The sequence below is a fragment of the Mobula birostris genome, chromosome 2, assembly GCF_030028105.1.
Source record: "Mobula birostris isolate sMobBir1 chromosome 2, sMobBir1.hap1, whole genome shotgun sequence".
NCBI lineage: Eukaryota > Metazoa > Chordata > Chondrichthyes > Myliobatiformes > Myliobatidae > Mobula > Mobula birostris.
Genome location: NC_092371.1, coordinates 71982834 through 71998031, shown reverse-complemented (window position 1 = coordinate 71998031; position 15198 = coordinate 71982834). Strand labels below are relative to the sequence as shown.

Below are 15198 nucleotides of genomic sequence, written 5' to 3'. Positions count from 1 at the left end.
TGACATTTAAAAACACGCCATCTCCTCTCCCCACTTCCACCTCTTGGTGTCTGACGTAGGAAAACATCACTACATAATATTTTTGAATAGTCATAAAACACAGTCGCATTCTCTTGTCATTACATCTCGCACGCAAAAGCAAGATGATTGATAAGTGGATCATAATTTTTATGCTTTAAGGCAATGATTGAATAAAGAAAAATAGTGAAATTGACTTCTCTGTCATACGCAGTTATACATGTAAACCGATGTCAGGTTAAAATTTCATTTCAGTGGTTGGTGTTCCCAACAACACAACATTCCCACTTTAGCCGCTTATGTGCTCATGTTCTAATGTGCAATTTGAACTGGCTTTGTCTTGACTTAAAGGCCCAAATTCAACAAGGGATTAGTCACTCTGGGTTTGTTTGGCTTTGGAATGACATAACCTGTCCAACTGCTAGATTCCAGATTCAGATTCAGATTTCTATATCATATGTAGATTGAAACATACAGCAAAATGTGTCATTTACGTCAATGACCAACACACCCAAGGATGTACTGGGATTAGCCCACAAGTGTTGTCACACATTCTGGCACTAACATAGCCAAAGTTTTCAACACAGCAACAGCATAACACAACACAAAACGAAGAACAACAGCAACAACAGAACAAAACAAGACAACAACAGCAAAACAAGCCCCTTCCCCACTCTTCCCCTCACATACACAAACAGGCCTCTAACCCCAGGACATGCCATCTCTGGGCCTCCAGTCCTTGGCTACAGACTCTCACACTCACAGACATTGGGCCTCCAACTCTCAGTCTCTAGCCCAGACCTTTGAACTCACAGACGTTGGGCGTCCAATCCCCAGTTTGTGGCCCAGACTCCCAGACTCTCTGCGCGTTTGCAGTGATGTTGCAGTGCAGAGCTTTTTTGTCCTCACCCATCTCCTTCCTTGCAAGAAAGAAAGCAAATGTTTTTTTTTAAATGCCTTTGTGAGGAGAGATGAACCAATTAATCATTGTAACAGGATGTAAGATCACAGCAAAACACCAAAAAAGCGCTGGTGGTGTAATTATTACATTGATTAAAAACTGATGTGTGACACAAAGAGAGATATGATGGAAGGTGGATATGACAGAATTGCATTGTTTCCGTTGCATTCCACTATCAGACTAACCATCATCAGCCCATCTAATTAAAAGTTCACATGATTGAGAATTTGCTTTGGATACCAGCTCTATGGCAGCCATCCACGGCACCACCCACTTTCCCCTGAGTGCACTGTGTCTTAAATAACAGCTTTCTTGGCCCCTTCTTACTGCCACTTTCACTGTGAAACAGGATGGATCCATTTCCTCTGCAGCTCAGAGTGGGCTGTGCACGGCAGGAGGAAAGATAATGCTCCCGCAGGAAGACCGTGCAGCTGAGGCCTGGGAACTGAGAGTTGGGAGGTTTATGTTTCATGCACTGTTTTGTGAATAAAACGTTCTGTTTTAATTGCAGTGACAAAGACTTTGTTCTCTTCCATTGGTAACAACTGAACATTAACTTTGTAATACTTTGAATGAAGAGCGGTTTGCGAAAACTAAAGCATTCAATAAAGGAAATCAGTGTTTGGAAAGATTGTTTTCTGTTTATTAATGTGGCAGCCCTTTTAAATAAAACTGCCTGTCTGAATAATTCATCCATCAAGAGGAAGGAAACCAAATACATCATTAGTACCATTAGGAACGAGAGGATGTGGAGCAGTGAAGATGGGAAAAGGGGGAGGGAGGAAGAGCTGAGATGCCATACCAAGCCACAAACGTACTGGAAGTGGACCTACAAAAGGGAAATGAAGAAACACTAAGAGAACGACGTTGCGAAGCTGTCAAATAGACCGTCTCCAGCTCCCTGAGGATGTGAATTCCATTGAGTTCAATGACATTTGCCTAGAAGTTCAGAAATCCCATCGAAAGGCAACTCAAATTTGAACTGAAATATTGTCCCATCATTGTCCCTTTTACAAAGGTTCTGATTCAATACATCATTAACATACGAGTAACAACAATTTGTTCGATAGTAGAAGACTTGCTAAAAATAGGGATCTGAAAGCTTTGTGAAATAAGGCACACCATCTCTGAAAGAATTCACCAGTCACATATAGAGATGAAGTGTGTTGAAACATGACCTCTTGTAACTTCATGCCAAAGTACAAGATCATTTTTTTTCCACTAAAGATATTTTAGGTTTAAAGAAGTTTACATCAAAAAATGGTACACATTACTTGTATACACAAAATATTAGAGTCTTAATGTGGATTTAAGTTCATGGAGCAAGTCATATTTAGTGACTCACTGACTTTGCATTAACTGACATCTTTAGGAAACCAAGGTCCTGCCATCAGGTTGAAAACAGTAAGAAGACACTCATACAAGGCAATAGAGGTGAATTGCCATCACCGCCTCATTACACCCCTTCCTCTACAATGGAAATTCACCCTTAAAGAATTCACAAGTTTCTAACTATAAACTGAAATATGGAATATACCAGGGGTTCCCAACCTGGGATCCACAAACTCTTGCTTAATGGCATTGGTCCATGGCATAAAAAAGGTTAGGAACCCCTGGAGTAAATAGTGATTCACTCTCACACAATTTAAGTGAAAAAATAAAATAATAAACATAATATTTATATATATTTTAATTTATGTTTCTTGATTCATGTACAGATGGGGTGTCTTCAGTTATGGAAAATCATAACAATCCATTTTCTACAGATGCTCAGTCACTCCATTACACAGTGGTAATACTACGTAGAACATAGAAGTGTACTGCACAGCAACCTGCTCTTCAGCACACAATATTCTGTCAAACTAATTAAATTTGTAATTAAATGCTTAACTGAACTAATTCCTTCAGGCTACACAAAATCCATATCCCTCCATTCTCTAAAATATTCATGTGCCTATCTGGTGGTGGTTGTCTGTCATGTCTTATGGTGCAGGAGAGTTTTTAAAGTGGAAAAGCCGTAGCACAGGGCAGTTTCACTCTCTCGACCTCAGAAGTCCGGTTCCAGTGGTATGAAGTGTCACAAACTGGGGTTTTCCTTAGTTGCAATGGATGACCATGACACTTTCTGTGCCTTGCCATGTCCTTCACTCTCCATGGAGTGTTGCCGAACTACCTTCCTGGCCATTGGATCTCACTGAAGATCTTATTTGTCCAGTCTGCTAGAGCTGACCATCTCAATGGGGTATGAGGCCACCAGCTACCCTCATCTGGTTTAGCCCACCTGTCAATGCAGTGTACCTGGGTGTGGCCACCACTGCATGCAAACAGCTACTCAGAGTCAAAGCTGAGAACTATGTGTCCAGTGGGGATATAGTGAATGAGCTACCTTGGAATGGATGCAACAAACCCCTTCACCAGAGGTGCTACCCTTCCCTCGACGTCTCATACACCTACTATCCTCTTAAGCACTTCTATCGTATTTGCTTTCACTACCACCTTGATAGCAAACTGCATTCCAGCCACTCACCACTCTGTGTATAAAACTTGCCTTGCACATTTCCTTTTCACTTACCCCCATCTCATCTTGAATGCATATCCTCTAGTATTTTGATCCTGGGAGAAAAGTACTGGCTGTCCATCTATGCCTTTCATCATTTTATGAAGTTTTATCAGATTTCTCCTCAGCCTCTACCATTCTTGGGAAAATAACCCAAGTTTATCCAAAGTGTCTTTAAAGTACATGCACTCTAATCCAAGCAGCATCTTGGCAAACCCCTTCTATACCCTTTCCAAAGTCTCCATATCCTTCCTGTCATGAAGTGATCAGAACCGAATGCAATACCCCAAATGCAGCCTAACTGGAGATATATATGTTTGCTACATAACTTTCTCAAAGTTTAAAATGCAAAGTAAATTTACTATCAAAGTACATACATATCGCCATATACAACCTTGAGAATCATTTTCTTGTGGGCATACTCAATAAATTTATTGATAAATAATCATAACAGGATAATTGAAAGTCCCTCCAACTAGGGCATTCAACCAGAGTGCAAAAGACAACTAACTGTGCAAATAGAAAAAAGAAGAAATAATAAGCAATAAATATTGAGAACATGACACAAACATTCCTTTAAAATAAGTCCATTGGTTGTGGGAACAGTTCAGAGGTGGTGCAAATGAAGCTGAATGAAGTTATCCCCTCTAGTTCAAGAGTCTGATGGTTAGGGTAATAGTTGCTCCTGAACCTGATGGAGTGAATCTTGAAGCTCCTGAACCTTCTTCCTGATGGCTGTAACAAGAAGAGAACATGGCCTCAGTGTGTGTATGGGGGATGGGAGGGGGTGTCCTTGATGACGTAAGCTGACTTCCTTCGACAACATTTCATGTAGACATGCTAAATGGTGGGGAGGGCTTTACTGTATTGTACAGGGCCTTATCCACTACTTTTTCTGGATTTCCTGTTCAAGGGCATTGGTGTTTCCATACCAGGCTGTGATGTAGCCAGTCAATATATTCTCCACTACACATCAATTGAAGTTTCTCAAAATTTTAGATTTCGTGCAGAATCTCTGCAAACTCCTAAGGAAGTCGAGGCGCTGCTGTGCTTTTTTCGCAATTGCACTTTGCCTTGAACTCAGTGTCTGAACTGATAAAGTCAAGCTTGCTATATGCCTACTTTACCATCCTATCAATCTGTGTAGCCACTTTTGAGGAGTTTTTGGACAGTTCACTAAATACCAATGAAAATCAATACTGTTAATAATCTTGCCAGTAAAGGTGCACCATTTCTTTACATTTGACCTCCCAAAGTGCAACACCTCACACTTGGCTGAATTAAACTCTATTTGCCATTTCTCTTGCCCATAAATACAACTCATCTGTATTCTGCTATATGCTTTGTCAATCTTCTACAATACCACTAATCTTTGTATCATCTGCAAAATTGCTAACCAACCCATTTATATTTTCATTCAATTCATCTATACTTTATTATGAAATACTAAATAACATCTTCAACATGAATGCCACTGATTTTTGTTAACACCTGAATCAATTCACCTTCCTGCCTTTGAATTGCTCTTCGATCTCTGCCATCTGGGAAACTTGAATCCAGAGGAAATCATAATGCCACTTACATTGGACTCTGCAGTAATCAGGTTGAGTTTGCATTCCTAACTATCACAATGATACTACTTGGAGTATGCAAACATCGGGTAAAAGCATTCATAGTTCTGCAGCTTAAACACCATATGCTTTCCCTATGGGAAGCCATTTTATTTTGTACCATTACCCAACAACTCAAAGGAATCAGATGGCAAGAAGTTTTAGTTTCTTGAGGTCATCTTCCGAATATTGCAATTACATATCTATCTTATTTTTTTCAGCATGGCCAAGCACAATTTCTGTTTTCATTTCTCCCTTGTATTTCACCACACAAAGTAATCCATTTCTTTCACTGCTTCTCTATGCACGAGTACATTCTCTGGATTGTGCCCACATGAGGTCCTGCTCATAATCACTATTCCTGTCAGTAAAACCAATTAAATGGGACAAGTGTCCTGGAAGTATAGAACCACATAATTGTTATGGTGTACAATTATACCTGTTACACCTGTATGCATGCTGGTTCCTGGGAGAGCAAGTGTTTCGTTTCAGTCCCATTCCCTCCTTCTACCTCGTATCCCTCTAAATTATACCCTCAAGTACTTAAGCCATTCCCTTCTGAAAGCCCAGTTTATTTTGTTGGTCACATCCACACCATGTGGAATTCAGAAACATGAACATCTTACCTCCAGTCAATGAGTATTCTTCATTCAGGCAACATTGGATTTTTTTTTAACTTAAAATCGGAATCAGGTTTATTATCACCAGCATGTGTTGTGAGTCTTGTTAACTGAGCAGCTGCAGTACAATGCAATACATGATAATACAGAAAAAATAAGTAAATCTATTACTGTAAGTGTATATATGTATGTTAAATGGATTAAAAATAGTCCAAAAAGAGAAGTAATATATATTTTTTAAAAAGTGAGTTAGTGTTCATGAGTTCAATGTCCATTTAGAAATTGTATGGCAAAGTGGAAGAAGCTTTTCCTGAATCACTGAGAGTGATTGAACCCATTTAGGTTTCTGTACCTCCTTCCTGATGGTAACAATGAGAAGAGGGCATGCCCTGAGTCATTTGGTCCTTAATAATGGACGTTGCCTTTCTGAGGCACTGCTTCTTGAAGGTGTCTTGGATACTACAGATGCTATTACTCGAGGAGAAGCTGACTAATTTTACAATGTTCTGTAACATCTTTTGGTTCTGTACAGTAGTAGCCCGCCTCCCCCACAACCACCAAACCAGACAGTGAGGCAGCCTGTCAGAATGCTCTCCATAGTACATTTATAGAAGTTTTTGAGTGTTTTAGGTGACAAACCAAATTTTTCACTCCTCATGAAATATAGTCTCTAACTTACTTTCTTTATAGCTGCATTGATATGTTGGGACCAGGTTAGATCCTCACAAATCTTGACATCAAGCAACTTGTAACTGCTCACTCTTGTCACTTCTGATCCCTTGATGAGGATTAGTTTGTGTTCCCTCATCTTAGTCCTCCTGAAGTCCACAATCGGCTCTTTCGTCCTACTGACATTGAGTGGAAGGTCGTTGCTACGATACCATTCAACTAGCTGATATATATACCCTCTCATCTGCATCTGAGATTCTACCAACAATGGTTGTACCATCAGCAAATTTATAGATGCCTTTGAGCTATATCTAACAGTACAATCACGGGTATAGAGCAGTGGGCTAAGCACGCACGCCTGAGATGTGCCATTGTTTGACCATTAGCAAGGAAGATATATTATTACCCATCCGCACTGATTGCGGTCTTCCGGTTAGGAAGTCGAGGATTCAATTGCAGAGGGTGGTATAGAGGCCCAGGTTCTGTAGCTTATCGATCAGGACCATGGGAATGATGGTGTTAAATGCTGAGGTATAGTCAACAAACAGCAATATTACCTTATTTCATGCAATACTCCAATTGCTAACTGTAAACAACAGGACTTATTCTGATTCAGCACCGTTAATGCAAGACAGTTATCAATTGCTAACTGTCTTGCATTAACGGTGCTGAATCAGAATAAGTTTTCCTTTTTCTGTGAGGGGTTATCAACTTTGTTCAGTAACTCAACATATTTTATACAGATAACCATAAGAACAGTAACAGCAGAATTATGGCAAAGTTCGAAGTAAATTTTATAATCAAAGTGCATATAGTATATGTCATCATATACAACCCTGAGATTCATTTTCTTGTGGGCAAATCTATAGAACAGTAACTAGAGCAGGTTCAATGAAAGATCCACAGAAGAGTGCTAAAGACAATAATCTGTGCAAATGCATTCAGCCCATCAAGTCTGCTCCAACATTCCATCCATTATTTATTATTCCTCTCAACCTCATTCTTTTGCCCTTCTGCCCATAACCTTTGACACCCTTACTGATCAAGAACCTATTAACCTCCTCTTTAATGACTTGGCTTCCACAGCTGTCTTTGGTAATGAATTCCACAGATTCACACCCTCTGGCTAAATAAATTCGTCCTCATCTCTGTTCTAAAGGGCCATCAAGACTGATCAAGAGCAGCTCTGTAATTATCTCAAAGAGTTTCGTGTATGCTGTTCTTATCCTTCTGCTGCTTTAGAGTTTTTGGTTTCACTCTGTGTTGGTGCACATTTACTCAGGTATGACTAGATGGCATTACCGTATAATGCACTTCAAGAGTACATTGACTGGCAAAGTCATTATAGCAAAATATAGGTTAAATATCTTACAATGTACTCCGAGTTAAATCCAATGTTTCAGTACAAAGATTCAGATCTACTTTCATTTATTCATCACATGTACATTGAAACATACAGTGAAATGAAGTATTTGCATAAACAATCAGCCCAAGCTCACAACGTGCTGGGGATAGCCTGAAAGTGTCACCACATACCTGGTACCAACATAGCATGCCCACAATATTCAACAGAACAACAAAGGACACAACACCAAAGGACACCACAAGCAACAGAATAGCAAAAACAACCCTCTTTCCTCCCTCTCATCCATCATCCACACACACACAGACAGTCTTTCAACCCTGGAACAGGCCCCTGGGCCTTCAATGGATTCATGGGCAATGGGCCTCCAACTTTCCCAGTGGATTTCAGACTTGGAGATCCAGGGCTTCAGGATCCAGGATTAATGTAGAATTATTTCTGCTGGCTTTGTGGTGAATTGGATTGTTCAACCGTACATCTGTCTTTAACTCCCTGATAACTTGCAGCCAAAGCATGTGCAGCCTGCCAAGGATGAGCTAGCTAAACTTCCTCTTGAGCTCTCCTTATGTTGGGCAGACAATATTCGCCACATTAACTCCAGCAAAGTCCAAGTATGATTTTGTGGAATCAAAAGAACCTAAAAATGCTCCTTCAGAAGGTATCTTTCATTCAGTCCACCTAACCATGCAGGCTAAAGACAGACTCACTTTTTTTCTTGCTTGTACAGTCTAAATAAGCCCACCATTGCAGATGTGAGATGCCTAATGCCTTAGAAACTCAATGGATCAAGCAACTTCTGTGGAAGGAAATGGACAGTTGATACTTTGGGTCAAGATCCTTCCTCTTGTAGAGCTTTTTGAGGAGGTTACCAAGAAAGAGATGAAAGAAAGGCTGTGGATGTTGTCTACATGGACTAGTAAGGCCTTTGACAAGGTCCCATATGGGAGGTTAGTTCAGAAGGTTCAGACACTAGGTATCCATTGAGAGGTTGTAGACTGGATTCAAAATTAGCTGTGTGGGAGAAGACAGAGAGTGGTAGTGGATGATTACTTCTCAGACTGGAGGCCTGTAACTAGTGGTGTGCATTAGGGATCTGTGCTGGGACCATTGTTGTTTGTTGTCTATGTCAATGATCTAGATGATAATGTGGTAAACTGGGTCAGCAAGTTTGCTGATGACACTAAGATTGGAGGCATTGTGGACAGGGAGGAAGGCTTTCAAAGCTTGCAGAGGGATCTGGACCAACTGGAAAATGGGCCAGAAAATGGCAGATGGAATTTAGATTAGATTAGTTTAGATTATGAGGACACTCAGTCCTCGTTTATTGTCATTTAGAAATGCATGCATGCATTAAGAAATGATACAATGTTCCTCCAGAGTGATATCACAAAAAAAAACCCAGGACAAACCAAAGACTAACACTGACATAATTATAACATACAGTTACAGCATTGCAAAGTAATACCATATTTTGATAAAGAGCAGACCATGGGCACGGGTAAAAAGAATTCTCAAAGTTCCAATTGACTCCCGATAGTCCCCGATAGCAGGCAGCAGAAGGAGAAACCCTCCCTGCCATAAACCTCCAGGCACCGACAACTATCGATGCATTGGAAGCACCCAACCACAGCTGGCTCTGAGTCCGTCCGAAAACTTGGAGCCTCCGGCCAGCCCTTCGACACCGAGCACCATCTCTGCCGAGCACTTTGACCCTGTCCCGGCCACCAAGCAACAAGCAAAGCCAAGGACTCGGGGACTTCCCCTCCGGAGATTCTGGATCACACAATAGCTGCGGCAGCGAAAAAGGCATTTCAAAAGCTTCTCCAGATGTTCCTCCGTTCTCTCACATCTGTCTCCATCAAACCAGGATTGTGCACAGCACCCTACTTGACAGATTACAGATATCATTCACCGGAGTGACTGCATAAGCTGCGTCACATCACCATCTTCTCCTTCTCCTCCTCAAGTGCAGACAAGTGTGAGGTGTTGCATTTTGGAAGGACAAATCAAGGTAGGATGTACACAGTAAATGGTAGGGCACTGAGGAGTGTGGATGAACAAAAGGATCTGGGAGTTCAGATACATAATTCCCTGAAAGTGGCGCCACAGGTAGACAGGGTTGTAAAGAAGGCTTTTGGCATCCTGGCATTCATAAATCAAAGTATTGAGTATAGGAGTTGGGATGTTATGGTGAGGTTGTATAAGACATTGGTGAGGCCAAATTTGGTGTATTGTGTGCAGTTCTGGTCGCCTAACTATAGGAAGGATATCAATAAGATTGAAAGAGTGCAGAGAAGATTTACTAGGATGTTGCCGGGTCTTCAGGAGTTGAGTTACAAGGAAAGATTGAACAGGTTAGGACTTTATTTCTTGGAGCGTAGAAGAATGAGAGGGGATTTGATGGAGGTTTACAAAAGTATGAGGGGTATAGACAGAGTAAATGTGAATAGGCTCTTTCCACTTAGATTAGGAGAGATAAATACGAGAGGACATGGCTTTAGGGTGAAAGGGGAAAGGTTTGGGGGATCATTGGGGGAACTTCTTCATTCAGAGAGTGGTGGGAGTGTGGAACGAGCTGCCATCTGACGTGGTAAATGTGGGCTCACTCTGAAGTTTTAAGAATAAATTGGATAGATACATGGATGGGAGAGGTGTGGTGGGTTATGGACTGGGTGCAGGTCAATGGGACTAGCGGAATAAAGTTTCAGCACAGACTAGAAGGGCTGAATGGCCTGTTTTCTGTGCTGCAATGTTCTAAGGTTCTATGCTTCTCTGAAATAAAAAAAAAGGAGGGGAGAGAGATAGTATATTGAAAAGATAGAAGGAAGAGGTGGAGTCCAAAATGTTAACTGTCCACTTCCTCTCAAAGATCGCCACGGTCGTGCCAGTGCCGAAGCATTCCACTGCCACGGGCCTGAATGACTTCCGTCCAGTTGCACTCACCCCCATCATTGCAAAGTACTTTGAGGGACTGGCTCTATCACATCTGAAATCCTGTCTGCCCTCTACCCTGGACCCCCATCAATTTGCCTATCGCACCCACAGGTCAACAGAGGATGCCATCTCCACGGCGCTTCACTCTGCCCTGACCCACCTGGACAGCCCCAACTCTTATGTCAGAATGCTGTTCATTGACTTTAGTTCGGCATTCAATACTGTGATCCCCTCCAAGCTGATCACCAAACTTCGCCAGCTTGGTATCAGCGTATCCCTCTGCAATTGGACCTTGGACTTTCTGACTAACAGACTCCGATCAGTTACGTTAGACAACCTCTCCTCCTCCACTCTCACCCTGAACACCAGCGTGCCTCAAGGCTGTGTGCTGAGCCCTCTTCTATACTCCCTTTTCACCTATGACTGCATTCCTGTACATGGTTCTAACTCCATAATCAAGTTCGCAGACGACACCACGGTGGTTGGTCTGATCAGAGGGTTTGATGAGACGGCCTACAGGGACGAGGTCCAGCACCTGGCTGCGTGGTGTGCCGACAACAATCTGGCCCTTAACACCCAGAAGACCAAGGAGATCATTTGTGGACTTCAGGCATGCCAGGAGTCACACTCACATCCCCATCTACATCAACGGAACTGTAGTGGAGCCTGCATCAAGCTTCAAATTCCTTGGTGTCCACATTTCCGAGGATCTCACCTGGTCCCTGAACTCCTCCATCCTGATCAAAAAGGCGCAACAGCGTCTTTATTTCCTGCGGAGCATGAAGAAAGCTCACCTCTGTCCCAGGATACTGACGGACTTTTACCGCTGTACCATTGAGAGCATACTCACCAACTGCATCTCAGTGTGGTATGGCAATTGTCCCGTATTGGACCGCAAAGCATTTCAGCATGTGGTGAAAACTGCTCAGCAGATTATCAGCACCCAATTGCCCACTATTGAGAACATCTACCATAAATGCTGCCTGGGCAGGGCAAAAAGCATTATCAGGGCTGCATCTCACCCCAACCATGGACTTTTTACTCTCCTCCCATCCGGTAGGTGCTACAGGAGTCTCCATCCTCGCACCAGCAGGCACAGGAAGAGCTTCTTCCCTGAGGCTGTGACACTGCTGAACCTCTCATCACAGCACTAAGCAGTATTGCATTCGTATTGTATTGTCTCAGTACCTTTATATTTTTGTGCTGTAGCATTTTTTTTATTCACAGTTATTTTGTGAATAACACTATTCTTTACATTTCTGGTCAGATGCTAAGTGCATTTCATTGGCTTTGTATCTGTACTCCGCACAATGACAATAAAGTTGAATCTGATCTAATCTAATGTAAGATGCTGCCTGAACTGTTGAGTTTCACTGGTGTTCTGACGGAGGTTGCTGAAGAGATAAAGGATGCGTTGGTCATGATCTTTCAAGAGTCACTTGATTCTCACATGGTTCTGGAGGACTGGATGATTGCAAATGTCACTCCACTCTTTAAGAAGGGAGGAAGGCAAAAGAGAGGAAATTATAGGCCAGTTAGCCTAACCTCAGTGGTTAGGAAAGTGTTGAGTCTATTATTAAGAATGAGGTTTCGAGGTACTTGGAGACTAGTGATAAAATGAGTCAAAGTCAGCATGGTTTTTTTAAAGGGAAATCTTGCCTGACAAATCTGTTGGAGTTCTATGAGGACGTAACAAGCAGGGTGGGCAAAGGAAAGACAGTGAATGTCATTCATTTGGATTTTCAAAAGGCCTTTGATAAGGTGCCACACGTGAGGCTGCTTAACAAGATAAAATCATATGGTGTTACAGGAAAGATACTGGCATCGATAACATAATGGCTGACAGGTAGGAAGCAGCGAGTGGGAATAAAGGGTTCTTTTTCAGGTAGGTTGCCAGTAACTAGTGGTGTTCCTCAGGGGTCAGTATTGGGACTGCTACTTCTCACATTGTTTGTCAATGATTTAGATAATGGAATTGATGGCTTTGTGGCAAAATTTGCAGATGATATGAAGATAGGTGGAGGGGTAGGTAGTGCTGAGGAAGCAATGCGATTGCAACAGGACTAAGACAAATTGGAAGAATGGGCAAAAAAGTGGCAGATGGAATACAGTGTTAGGAAATGTATGATAATGCATTTTGGTAAAAGGAACAATAGTGCAGACTATTATCTAAATGGGGAGAAGGTTCAAACATCAGAGGTGCAGAGAGAATTAGGAGTCCTCATGTAAGACTCCCAGGAGGTTAATTTACACATTGAGTCTGTGGTAAAGAAGACAAATGCAGTGTTGGCATTTATTTCAAGGGAAATAGAATATAAAAGCAAGGAGATAATGCTGACACTCACTATACGCTGGAGGAACTCAGCAGGTCGGGCAGCATCCGTGGAAAAGATCGGTCGACGTTTCAGGCTGGAACCTTTCGTCAGGACTGTAGAGGAAAGGGGCAGAGGCCCTATAAAGAAGGTGGGGGGAGAGTGGGAAGGAGAAGGCTGGTAGGTTCCAGGTGAAAAACCAGTAAGGGAAAAGATAAAGGGGTGGGGGAGGGGAAGAAAGGATGGGCAGGAAAGGTGAAGAAAGAATACGGGAAAACACAATGGGTAGTAGAAGGAGGCGGAACCAAGAGGGAGGTGGTAGGCAGCTGGGGGAAGGGGCAGAGTGACATAGGGATAGGGGAAGGGAGGGGGAGGGAATTACCAGAAGTTGGAGAATTCTATGTTCATACCAAGGGGCTAGAGACTTCCTAGACGGTATATGAGGTGTTGCTCCTCCAACCTGAGTTTAGCCTCATAATGCAGTAGAAGAGGCCATGTATGGACATATCTGAATGGGAGTGGGAAGCAGAGTTGAAGTGGGTGGCTACTGGGAGATCCTGTCTGTTTTGGCGGACAGAGCAGAGGTGCTCGACGAAGTGGTCCCCCAACCTGCGTCGGGTTTCACCAATGTAGAGGAGGCCGCACCGGGAACGCCGGATGCAATAGATGACCCCAACACACTCACAAGTGAAGTGTTGCCTCACTTGGAAGTACTGTTTGGGGCCCTGAATGGTGGCAAGAGAGGAGGTGTAGGAACAGGTGTAGCACTTGCGATTACAGGGATAAGTGCCAGGTGGGAGATCCGTGGGGATGGACGTGTGGACCAGGGAGTCGCGGAGGGACCGTTCCCTGCAGAAAGCGGAGAGGGGCGGAGAGGGAAAGATGTGCTTAGTGGTGGGGTCCTGTTGAAGGTGGCGGAAGTTGCGGAGGATAATGTGTTGGATCCGGAGGCTAGTGGGGTGATAGGTGAGGACAACGGGAATTCTGTCCCTGTTGTGGTGGCAGGAGGATGGGGTAAGAGCCAAAGTGCGGGAAATGGAGGGGATGCGGGTGAGGGCATCATTGATGACAGTAGAAGGGAAACCACGATCCTTAAAGAAAGAGGACATTTGAGATGTCCTGGAATGGAAAACCTCATCCTCGGAGCAGATGCGGCGGAGAAGGAGGAACTGGGAATAGGGAATGGCATTTTTGCATGTGCCAGGATGGGAAGAGGTATAGTTGAGGTAGTTATGAGAGTCAGTGGGCTTGTAGAAGATGTCAGTGGACAGTCTGTCTCCAGAGATGGAGACCGAGAGATTGAGGAAGGAGAGAGAAGTGTCCGAGATAGACCAAGTGAATTTGAGGGCTGGGTGGAAGTTTGAAGTAAAGTCGATGAAATTGACGAGCTCAGCATGGCTGCAGGAAGCAGCACCAATGTAGTCGTCAATGTAGCGAAGGAAAAGTTGGGGAGCAGTACCAGAATAGGTTTGGAGCACAGACTGCTCCGCATAACCAATGAAGAGGCAGGCATAGCGAGTTCCCATAGCTACACCCTTGGTCTGAAGAAAGTGGGAAGAGCCAAAGGAGAAGTTATTGAGTGTGAGAACCAGTTCCACCAACCGGAGGAGGGTAGCGGTGGTGGGGAATTGGTGAGGTCTATTATCCAGAAAGTAGCGGAGGGCTTTGAGGCCTTCTTCATGGGGAATGGAGGTTGTGACAAGAATACACATAAATGAAGATGTTAGCTGCCCTGGGCTGGCACCAGTGGGATCAGCAGTTGGTCTGCCAGCTGTCTTCAGGAGAGAGAGAGATAAGGAAAACAATGGAGCAGCACTTGGAGATGTTAATGAAGGGACGGGAGAGAGTAACGGAAGGAGAGCTGTCAAGATCGGCTCCCCCTTTGAACCCTGAACTGTTTGAAGTGATGGACAGGCGATACCCCAGCAGGGGGATAAAAAGGGACAGGTTCGCTAAGGCGACACACACGACACCCCGAGGTAACGAGACCCTGGAAGCGTGCGTCTCCTACAAGTCGGTAGGAAGTTTTGGACGGCTGATCGCGGAATCAAGCCATAGACGCACAGGGTGGAAAGGCACGATCGGCGGGAACCTGGTGTGTGTCCACCCTTGCCTGGGTGCCAGGTTCACCGCAGAGAAACGGTCATATCTGGA

The 15198-nt window shown here is 43.4% G+C and overlaps 1 long non-coding RNA gene across 2 annotated transcripts in view; it reads right to left on the bottom strand.

The window, feature by feature from the left end:
* LOC140208532 (uncharacterized) overlaps positions 1 to 15198 on the bottom strand; it is a 106551-nt gene that overhangs the window by 74659 nt on the left and 16694 nt on the right. For both annotated transcript variants that reach the window (XR_011888811.1, XR_011888810.1), the window contains exon 2: positions 832 to 938. This is a non-coding gene — a long non-coding RNA (uncharacterized lncRNA). The remainder of the gene's footprint in view (positions 1 to 831; positions 939 to 15198) is intronic.